This window comes from Pteropus medius, unplaced genomic scaffold (assembly GCF_902729225.1).
Source record: "Pteropus medius unplaced genomic scaffold, Ma_sr-lr_union100, whole genome shotgun sequence".
Classification (NCBI taxonomy): Eukaryota; Metazoa; Chordata; class Mammalia; order Chiroptera; family Pteropodidae; genus Pteropus; species Pteropus medius.
In genome coordinates this window covers 3825035-3836159 of record NW_024349222.1, presented here as the reverse complement: position 1 = coordinate 3836159, position 11125 = coordinate 3825035, and the positions used below count along the sequence as shown (strand labels likewise).

The 11125-nt window shown below is 35.9% G+C and overlaps 1 pseudogene; it reads right to left on the bottom strand.

The window, feature by feature from the left end:
- Nucleotides 1-607: 607 nt before the first annotated feature.
- On the bottom strand, nt 608-726 carry LOC120617160 (uncharacterized; annotated as a pseudogene).
- Nucleotides 727-11125: the final 10399 nt, after the last annotated feature.

Sequence of the window (11125 nt, the reverse complement as noted above, 5' to 3'; positions counted from 1 at the left end):
TTATTATAACATCCCTGAAATATTAAGGAGCTGATATATTTGTTGATTAATGTTATCAATAAAATGAATGCAACAAGAGAAATGATAGACAACTATTCCATGGCTATAATAAGTTGTTCACTTAATGGTTCAGATTTGCTTCTTGAAATCATGCTAACCACTCTTGAAAATATCTAGAGAAGAGTCCTTTTGTTATAGCAGCTGCCTTCCAGAAGAAAAGTATGCAAGAAACAATACACCGACATGAAGTTTGAATTGAAATTCTATGTTTGTGAAATTGTAATATATTTCTTACTGGAAAACAATGGAACTCTTTAAGAAAATTAGTAATTGGAGATCTTCAAATATCCAGAAGCGTGAGAACTGTGATACTTGACAGCAATGAATCCCACAGAACTCCCTGTGGGTTATAAAGCCAATTTCTTCAAGAGGCACCGTAGCTGAATAAGATAATTTTTAACAGAACAGCCCAAAGGGAAAATACGTTTGAGATTCAAGGTGCATCGTTATGAAAAAGTGCACAAGAAAGTGGGGAAAAAAAGAAACAAGGCAAATTTAGCTATTTTATGATTCTGCTAATCTTTTTTTCTCTCTCTTTTTTTTTTAACACCTACTGCACCTGGGATTCCTAGGTGGTCTCCCATCCAAGTAATAACCAGGCCCGACCCTGCTTAGCTTCTGAGATCTGGCGAGATCAGGCACGTTCAGGGTGGCATGGCTGTAGTGATTCTGCTAATCTTTGATAGTCAAATTTCAAGCACAGATGTGTCAGAAAAGCAAGCTCTGCATTTCATTGGATTACAAAATTGGGCGTAAAGTAAAAACTTAGTTTTGGAATGGTATTTTCAGTTATTACAAGATCACTTTTCTATTTTTCTTCAATATTTCTAACTTGCACAAAATATACTTTTGACAGAATCTTTCCCCTTTCTTATCAAAAATGGACAAAAACAATTGCAGAACCAGAAAGACATTTGGATATTAGTTCCAGGGTGCATCTGGTATTATGCCCATGATATAGCTTCTGCAACATCAGGACAAGTTAGAGGATCAGCCACAGCAGAGGAAATGAAACTAATTAGACCAACAGTTTGAAACTCATATGTCAGCATCACGTGGGAACTTAGAAATGCAAATTCTCGAGCCTCACCTCAGGCCTGCAGAATCAGGAACTCCAGGGATCAGGACCAGCAATCCTGTTTTATCAAGTCTTATCAGATTTGAGAACCACTGAGTTACAGATTAAGTAAACTACCATTAGATTCAATAATTTCTCTACCCCACCCCCACCACCCCCCCTCATTTGCTCTTCAGAACATAGATGGTTTCTGTAGCTCTTGACATCATGGTGCTACTACGTTCTGAAAACATAATTTTTCTTGTATACTGTATTTAAAAAAATACACTTTTTTCTTGGACATATATGCTGCTGAAGACAAGGGCTGGTGTGTAATAACTACTCAGTAAATACTAGTTTATTGTCCCTCAGATAGTTGCCTGCTATTCATTAACTGAGAGAAAGGTAAATTTATCTCAGTTTACTCAGTAAAGGTAAATTTAGTGAGTAAACTGACAATTATTCTTTATATAAACTGTATTGTTAAATTTAAGATACAAATATGATAATTTTAAAAGCAAAACAAATTAAACATAACATATTCTTCATCTTCCTAAATGAACCAACTTGTCTTTATATCAATAGTGATTAAAAAATTATGATTATAAACATATCTCATTTTCCCTGATATTTCTATATTTTCCCCTTAAAAGCAAAAATTAAATACCCAATTTCCTCATTATCATTTAAAAAATTTCCAGCACTTTCACTTCTTTCATGGGAAATATCCATATGAAGATTGTGGATATTTAGAGAGTGTTCCTCTCGGACTCCACTGTTTGGTGTCTGCAGCCTTTGAGTGATCCCCATTTCAGCAATGTATCAGTAATACTGATTTGAGAGCATTCTATTGAGAAGCACTCTATTCTATAGTAATGGTTCTCAGGCCCAGATCTGTGCAAAAGTCATCTCATGATCTTGTTTAAAAAATTTAGAATAAGTTCACCTTTCTAGATTATTGATTTAGTGGTTGAGGAATGGAATCCAGAGCAACAAGCCCGCAAACATTCTTTGCAGATCTTCAGGGGACCACACACTGAGAAAAACAGACTGGGTCTCCCTTGATTCTGTGCCCATTTATGTAAGTGCTGTTGCTATAATGGGGCTTGTTGCTAGTGCAGATGCCATCACCCTCACCACCATTCAGACCTCACCCCAAGTGGCAGTAGGTGGAAGCATTAGGAGGATCACGTGGTACCTTTCCAGGATCAGGTCTTCTGAACTGGTTTTGAAATACCATGAAAGAAGGAGATAATGTTAGGACCTCACTTTGTGAAATTCTCAGAGCAATAAGCCCTACAGGGCTCAGTAGTAAAGAGTTTCACACCACAAGCAGGAAGGAAGCCTCCCCACTCTGCATACTGGCTGCCTTAGTTTGGAAACTCCCATAGTGTCTAGAGACATCATCCTCTCTGTGGTCAGTGCTGTTCTCAGGATGGCTGATGAGGGGGTGAGGTTTTCCTGGCTTATTCTGGAAGGCCAAATGGACAGTGGGGACTGGATAAGGAAAAGAAGGAGAGTCTGGGATCTGTATTTTTTATTGGAGTACATTTGAAGGACTTCTTTGGAAACTCTTAGAAATAATAATGGCACATTTTGAGGGAAAGGCTAAATTCTAATTATACTAGTAGGCCTATTAAAGCAGGAGATATTTGAGCCTCATATTTTATGCACAGAAGCATGTATTTTTATTTAATTTAGGGAAGGTTTTTTGTATTGGAGGAGCATCACCCATATCTGGATATTGTTAGATATTCACTTAGGACAATTAAAAACTATCAGGTACCTTATAAAATGTGGGCAATGTTATTTAACTGCAATAGCCTTTATCACACCTGTACTCATCAGTGACTGACCTACAGGTGAATTTGGCCAATCAGAAGCCAGCGGTGTCCTGGCTGCAGGTGGCGCACAGTTCTTCATATCTGCCACCATCATTCAATAATTATACTGTGTTCCTGAAGATTTTATTAACATTACAGATTAATCGAGAGTAATGACAAATAACATACTCATAAAATATAGGAAAAAAGTCCTTGTGCTATAAAAGATGAAAAGGGTAGTTTTTGGCTATTATGAATAAAGCTTTCATGAATATTCTTATACAAATCTTTGTATGGGCATATGTTTTTATTTTTGAGGGGTAAATGTATAGCAGTGGAATTGCTGGGTAAAAGTTTTCCTTTAAAATTTCTCTATTTGTTTTGTTTGTTTAGTGAGTTGGTCTATTTTAGCCCTAAATAAATACTTCCTCATTTGTAGTACAACCATTTGGTCAAAGTTCTTCTGGTAGAAAGGAGCCATTGTCTAATTTTCTTTTTGTTGATGTTTAACTTGTTAGAGACTGGCAGTAGTCCAGATCTACTGCAATTTCTTTTGTAGTGTTGCCTGTATTTCTGGAAACTGAAAACTTGTCTTAGTTTACAAGGGGGAAAAAAAACGAAATACTCTTTGTGGTAAACTTTGGAAAGACAAGAACTAGAAACAAAGGGGCAGAATTGTCAGCATATGAATTGGGTGGAAAGACGGGGTTAGACCAGAGGAGTAAGATGAACACAAAAGGAGGAGGCTTAAATCTCTAGAATAAACACCTAAGTGTAAATGCTGAGCACAGAACAAACTTCAAAATCGTCCATCTTTAAGACCTTTGCATCTTTTAAAATACAAATATGTCAGTTTACCCTGGGTTCTTTAGAACCTCTCAGAGATGAAAACTTCTAGGTACATAGTTCATTCTCATGAAAATAAAGCAGATATATAAGGTGTTTGTTTTTTAATAGCACATCGTGTTGAGTGTTAGGTTAGACAATCTTTCCATTTCAGGATGCCCAGAAATTTTTCCCTTTTTTTACAAATCACATATATATATTTTTCTTTCCTTCTCTTAAATCCAGATATAAACCAGTCGATCTATTGCTATATCTTGAAAGCATCTTTTAACATGTTGTTCCAATCAACGTTTGCTTAAAAGGAACAGACAATCACTCAAATCATTTCAAGTAAAAAAGGGGTACATGGAGAAGTTATAAGATTGTCACTAAACTAAGGGTAGGAAATATGGTCAAGCTTCATGGGAACTGGGCCAGGAGATGGAAAGCCAGTGGGAACTCAGGAGTCCTCTGTTTCCAACTCTGCTATTTTCTGAATCTCACTCTCTTTATTCTTCCTTCACTGTGTCTCTGTAGTACAATATGTTCTTTCAACTATGTCCCTTTCTGCAAGTCTCCTTTATTCTCTTATCTGCTGGATGGTTTAACCTGCTTATCTGTAGCCTCTGGTCCTTATTAACATGGCTTTCCTTGACACCAGCTCTGGTCTCAATTCTACATGGCCTTTTGGCCTTTCCTGACAATAACTTATGTGGATAGGAGTTTAAGTTTTCGAGAGAGAGAGAGACAGAGAGAGAGAAAGAGAAAGAGAGAGAGAGAATATGAATCCACTTGGTAACGGGCCAATAGATTGACATCTTTTTTTGTCTAGAACTTGTGTCCAGGATGAGGACAAAGTCATAGAGTTCTAATCTGGCCACCCAGCCCTTCCTCTGTAAATAGGGACCATTGTTAACCAATGTCATGGTAATAAAAATAAAATAAAATAAAAAAACAAATAAATAGATAGGGACCATGGGTAGGAGTGCTTAATGGAAAGTTGGATATAGCAGGCCAATTGAATATGTCCACTGTGAATGGATTTCTGCTTATTGGAAGTGGTAGAAAGCCAGTTTTATCAGGCAGTAATCTAATGTTTCCCTGAAGTCTAGTAGATGGACAAGCAGGCAGGGTAGTAGGCCAAGGCTATCAATCTAGGCCAATAGTCAAACTTCAAGCATCTTAATCATTTTGAAAGAAATTTTTTTTTCCTCAAGTCTAATTAAAATTGTCTAGATTGCCAATGGCCTGCTAACTGATTTGGCTTAAAACAACTACTATTAAAGTGTGTTGGGCAAAATGTAGAGAATAAGCAAAGAGTTGAGTCAACTTAAGGGATAGTATCTCATCATCTGCAATAATATTGAAGAAAATATCTAAATTTAGCTCTGTATCTGCTGAGCTGTCATAACCCTGTCTGACATTTTAGGATCCTAGCCATAGATCTGAAGCCTGTATTTTGACTAGTCTAATGTGTGATAACACTCAGATTTAATGGAAACCAGATATCGGTTTTGAGTTACTTTGTATTTAACTCATCAGGGTGTAAATGGACTTCATAATAATTTTTAATCTATATGTAAATTAGCTACTTCTATAACAACTGTAGTATGAATTTGAGTATGTGCAGAAAAGGATTATATGCAAGCAATATTTAGAAAATAATGTCAAGAAAGAGGCTGTACAAGTGATACATGGCATTCAAATGAATTTGAATATAGGTTGTATTAAGACACTTTCAAAGAAATTATTGTCATTGAAAATTTTCTGGGGTTGATAATGCATGAAGTAATAAAATAAGATTTTATTGTAGGTTGTTAAACTATTTTAAAGGTCACACAATTTTCTATTAGAGAACTTCTATTTTGCAGATTTTCTATAAAAGCTGATTGTATGTTTTACTGAATTCATTTTTTATTCAGATAGTAAAGTGATTAAATTTAAAGTGATTAAAACATTTCTTTTATTTTAGATTGACAAAAATAACATGATTTATTCACTGTTTAAATCTAAGTTTATTAAGTTTATATGCTGTCTTATGTTTATAATTGTAGTGTAACATGCTAAAAAATCACAAAACCCCTATTTTTTCCTAATTTTAATCACAGTGAAAGCTGCATTAATTTTTTTTTAGAATATACATTTTTTAACTTATAAAAAATTTAGGCTTTAGCCTACAAAGACCAAAGCACAAAGATCTTCTAAATGTGACATCGATTAACAAAACCAAATAAGTGTCAAATGTATCATTCAACAGTAAGTCATATGTATATTGCATTGTGTGTTCGCTACTCAGAGTTAGATTTCCTTCTGTCACCAAATATTTGACCCGTTTTACCGTATCTACCTTGTTAATATTTGATTTCCTAAATGTTCCAATTAGTTATTTTTATAAGGAACAATGCAGCACAGGGAAATATTCTGAAGGATATTAATAAAAATTACAGTCATTCAAAATTCATCCTAAAGGTCAGTGAGTATCAGTCTCCAAAAGCAATTATCAATCAGAAGGAACAGAATAGAAAGCTTAGAAAGATACAGAATGGGTTATCATGGCTACCATTTTCTAGTCTCTAATAGTTAAAAGGAAAGTAGAAAACTATGTTGGGGGTGATGTTTATACCAAAATTAAATAGTAACTTCAAAATAAAACCTAGGCCACACTAACCTGAGCTCCTTTAGTTACACTTGGTGTTAATTCAGTACTCTTTGAATTTATTTCCACAGGAGAATACATACATTTGTTAATGATTTAAATCATTATCATTAGGATTGATTTAGATCTAAAATATAAATCATTGTCATTAGGATCAATGTTAAATACCCTTAGGAGTAAAGAACATCTATACTTATCAGGTTGCTATTTGATTCCTAGACATGTTAAATACCCTGGTTCTTTAAATAACAACTCAAATATTTTTTAAAATTCTGACTTTACTTGCATTTGTATAACCCCCTGGACTTTAACTGCTGTGTTGGATGGTTCTCATTGTAAAGTGACTCTCAAGCAATTGTACTCTTTCTGGGAAATGATTTTATTGCCTAAGAATATGAATAAGCAGAGACCAGTGAGCTGTGTCTGATGATGGACTGTAATTTGCAGACTGTGATGTCAAAGCAGATTTGAGATTTGTGACAACAGTTGGCAGCAACGAACCATGCCATGCACAATCACATTCTATGTTTTGCACATGTAAATTCAGTTTACATAGTCATATGTAGAAATCTTTCATGGGCACAGTACATATTGGCTGGGATTATTATGTTGATATTACATTTTCATTACAGTACTGATGGTATTGAAATATATTTCTCCCTCATCCAGAAGGAATAATTTTATCTCATTCTATCAAAGAACTTTTAGAGAATGTTCACAACCATCTATTTTATTGGTTATATAATACCTGGCATGAAGTAAGAAAACGATAACTATTAGCTATTATTATTACTAAACCTTCCATCTATGTTTTCTGATGACATTGCCTTAAAAATAAGATGGATGTTAACTTGTGCACTACTTTTAAGTACTCTGTTTTTCAGAGCTCAGAACACTTTGGAATAAACTAAGTTGATCTGGTTACCTTCTAAAGGAAGAGGCATTTCTGCAAAAGGTTCTTAGACTCATAAAATTTGGAGGATAGACTGGTGTTTTTAGTGGCTTCATTGTTTTAGAGTATTTGTGAGTCAGGTCCTGCAGGAAACATGGTGCTCCCAAGGAGCTTTGCCCTCTAATGGCATGCCATGGTTATCTTAAAGGGCAAAAGGGACCTTGCAGACTGTAATAAAGGTTAGTGCCTTAAGATAGAGAGGTTATCCTTGATTATCCAGGTGGCCTTAATCTAATCACACACGCCCTGAAAAGTAGAAAACTTTTTGGAGAACTTGCTGGAGTTAGAGACATGGCAGAAAAAGTCAGACAAATTTAAAGCATGATAGAGACTCTATTGCCATTGCTGTAGGGGCTATGTGGAAAACATAAGCAAGACTGTTAGGAGCAATAGCTGTCCCCCCACTCTAACCCCCAGGTTTACAGTAGCAAAGAAATGGGGACCTCAGTTCTACAACCACAAGGAACTGAATTTGGCCAACAAATTAAATTAGTTTGAGAGCAGATTTTTCCCAAGCTGCTCAAATAAGGAATTCAGCCCTACCAACACTTTGATTTGGATATTGTGAGACTCCAAGAAGAGGACCCAGCCCAGCCCACCAAGACTTTTGACCTTTAGAAACTGTGCAATAATACATTTGTGTTGTTTTAAGCCACTAAGTTTGTGTTAATTTGTTACAGTATCAATAGGAAACTAATACAGTGTCCATCTCTTACAGACCCCCAGATGTAGCTTTGATATTTCCACTGGTCAGATTCCATCTATTTCCTTGGTCTTATATTCCCCACCATTTAAATTAAATTCTCCTAACTCCTGGCCCATCCTTTGACTTCCTATACCATCCTGTTACTTATAATAACATCCATTAGCATCCTGTAACTTCCAATACATACAAGATTTCTGTAACATCCTATAATAGCCTATAACTTCTATGTAGACATAAAAATGAGTCTACAGAGGTAGGAAGCATGGCTGGGGAAATCAATCATCTGATCCAAGTAACCTGTATCTCTGGAAAATGACAAAATTATATAAAAATCTATCTTAAAAATATGCTGTCTTCTTCCCACCTTCATACGTTCTGCTGACAGTCTCTTTCCCTCTAAGCAATTGGTTTTTTAGTAGTCTGCAATTTAGATTTAGAAAACTAAAATTCATCATATGACCATAATGTTAGGCTACTTCAAGGTTGTCGTTAACAAACTCCAATGCTACTTAGTCAATGGAGAATTGCCTCTCCTTGGTCCACTTTAGCTCAGAGAGCAAATTAACTCACTTGTTTACTCAGAAATCTGCTTCTGCAGTTAGATGGGAAGAATATGAGTTTACAGCTGAGTTAACTGTAGCTATGAGAGCCTTTTCCATTAATTGCTGGCTATAGCAAGAAGCATGTTATGTCTATTATTTCTGATTCCTGTGCCAATTTGTGAAAACACCCAGAGGTTTAATAAGTGAACGAGCTTTTGCATTCTGAAATAAATAAGGAGGATGGTCAATTAAGGGTACATGCATATAAATCAAAATTACTTTCCACATTTGTACTTGTAAAAAAAAAAGATCTAGAGAGCATTTATAATATTTCCACCAAAATGGTTAGTGTTTGGAGATTTACTACAATTAGTAATATCTGCACATTCCCTCAGCTTCAGAGTCACGGAGCTGAGTTTGAATCTCAGTTTCATCACATACTGGCTGTGTGTTGCTGAGTGAATTGCTCAGCCTCTCTAACCTTCATTTTTCATTTTTATCATAGTGATAATGGTGTATGTGTTGCATCTTTAAAGAACTTGGAACAGTTCTCCCATGTGACCATTAAGGGTTGTTCTTTCACCAAGACAATTTGAGGTCTTGATACCTTTTCTTTGACAGTTCTCTACATACGGTGCATTCTGTATAAAACATTAAGGTAATAGAAGTCTCAGATCATTTCCCCCGCCCAAGCATGGTCAAAGTTTTCCTATATCTTTCAAATAGAATAAAAATGTCAAAATGAGCAAGAGAAAGGGGACATGGGGAAGGAAATTGAAACGAGGGCAGGACATATGGAAGCTATCCTATAGAAGCTCTTGGAATAATTAATGTATAAATGTTGCTGTCCCTTGGAGCCAAATTAGTTTGAAAAGCCTTTAAATATAATTCTAAAATGTTTTGTTTTTCAGGCACCATGTATGATATGTTAGTATATCTTAAGTCATATCTCAGATTTGAATCTGAAGTTAATTTTTGAGCATCTGAGAGTAGAAATTGAACTTCTGTGTGCTGTGTTTATGATGGTAGTAGGGCATGTCAAGATACTTCTGAACAAAGGGGATCATTATTTCACATTTTCTGAGGTTCTCAGAAAGAGAATTATCTTCTTAAGTAGAGTACTAGTATTTTCCTTTGCTAGAAAGTTAAATTGCAAACAAAAAATTTGTTCATCAAAACCTACCTTCTTTTTCTGCTTAGATATCAGTCCTACCAGTGGCAATGTGGAAATTTGTTCTTTATCTCGGCAGAGGTCATTATGCTGACATTTTAGGTTAAAAAAAAAAAGAGTCATTGTCTTCTAAACAATAGTTTGTCAGAAAAGCACATTATTTTCTCTTTAAAAATAACAAAATAGGATAATCTAGGAGTTTTTCTTAGCTGTCAGAGATGTTAAACTGTTTGCAACAAATAAAAGACATTCCTTTATATAAGGTGGAAAAACTTTTTATTTAAAAAGTATTGAACTTAGAGTCAAGTCATGAAAACCCAGAATTTACCCTAATGCCCCGTCTCCCTCACCCCAAACACTCAGTGTTATGAATTCTGCACCTACCGTCTGTTCAATCTTTTCTCATCTCTACAACCCACATCTGTGTTCTTACCTCAGGCCTCTATTTCCTCTTCTAGACCTTGCCTGTCTTCTGCCTGGTCTCTCTGTTTACAGGCTTGTAACCCTGTACTACCCCAACAATTCACCTCTCCAGTTCTGTTGATGGGTGCTATTAGAAACAAATCCATTCAGGTTGCTCCCTTACTTGAAAACTTACTGGCTTCTATTCCTCAGAAAATGAAATCCAAACTTCTAACTTTGTCAAGTCCAGGGCTCATGATCTGGCCTTTGGCCATTTCTAGTTTTCAATCCTGTCCTCAAGCTCCTCACTTTCACCTTGTGTCAGAAACAGCTTGCTATTTCCAGCATCTACTGAGCTGTTTAAGTTCTCTGTATCTTTGCTCAATCTGCTTTGCTTATCCTCCCCAACCCTCGTTTTCCCTATAAATATTTATTTTCTAGACTCAGCTCAATGCTAACTCTCTGAGCATCCCTGCCCCACCCATCTAGAACTGATTCCTTTCTCCTTCAAGTTTCCTCTACATTCTGTAGAGACTTCTGGACATAGCGCCTGTTGTATTCTATTGCATTTTTTCACACTGCCATTTCTCACTTCCAGACTTAATCTAATTGAGATTAAGACTATCTTATCTAGCAAGTAGTAATGTGCTTGGAATCTAGAATGCACTTAACATGTATTTGTAGAAAAGAAAGATCTCGGATGGAGCTGTAAGCTTGCCAGGTATAAGAACTCTGACAAGATATGTAGCCTCCCTGAGCTTAATTTTACTCTCCTGTAAAACGACAGTGACATTGTCGACTCTTTTCCTTCCATTTAGAATAAAACCCTTCATACATAGCCTGTTAGCACCAGCCCTAGACAGCATCTGCTCTCTGCTTTTCTCTGTGACCTCATTTCAGGCCCCCATCTCCCTCCTTCTTAATTTTCCAA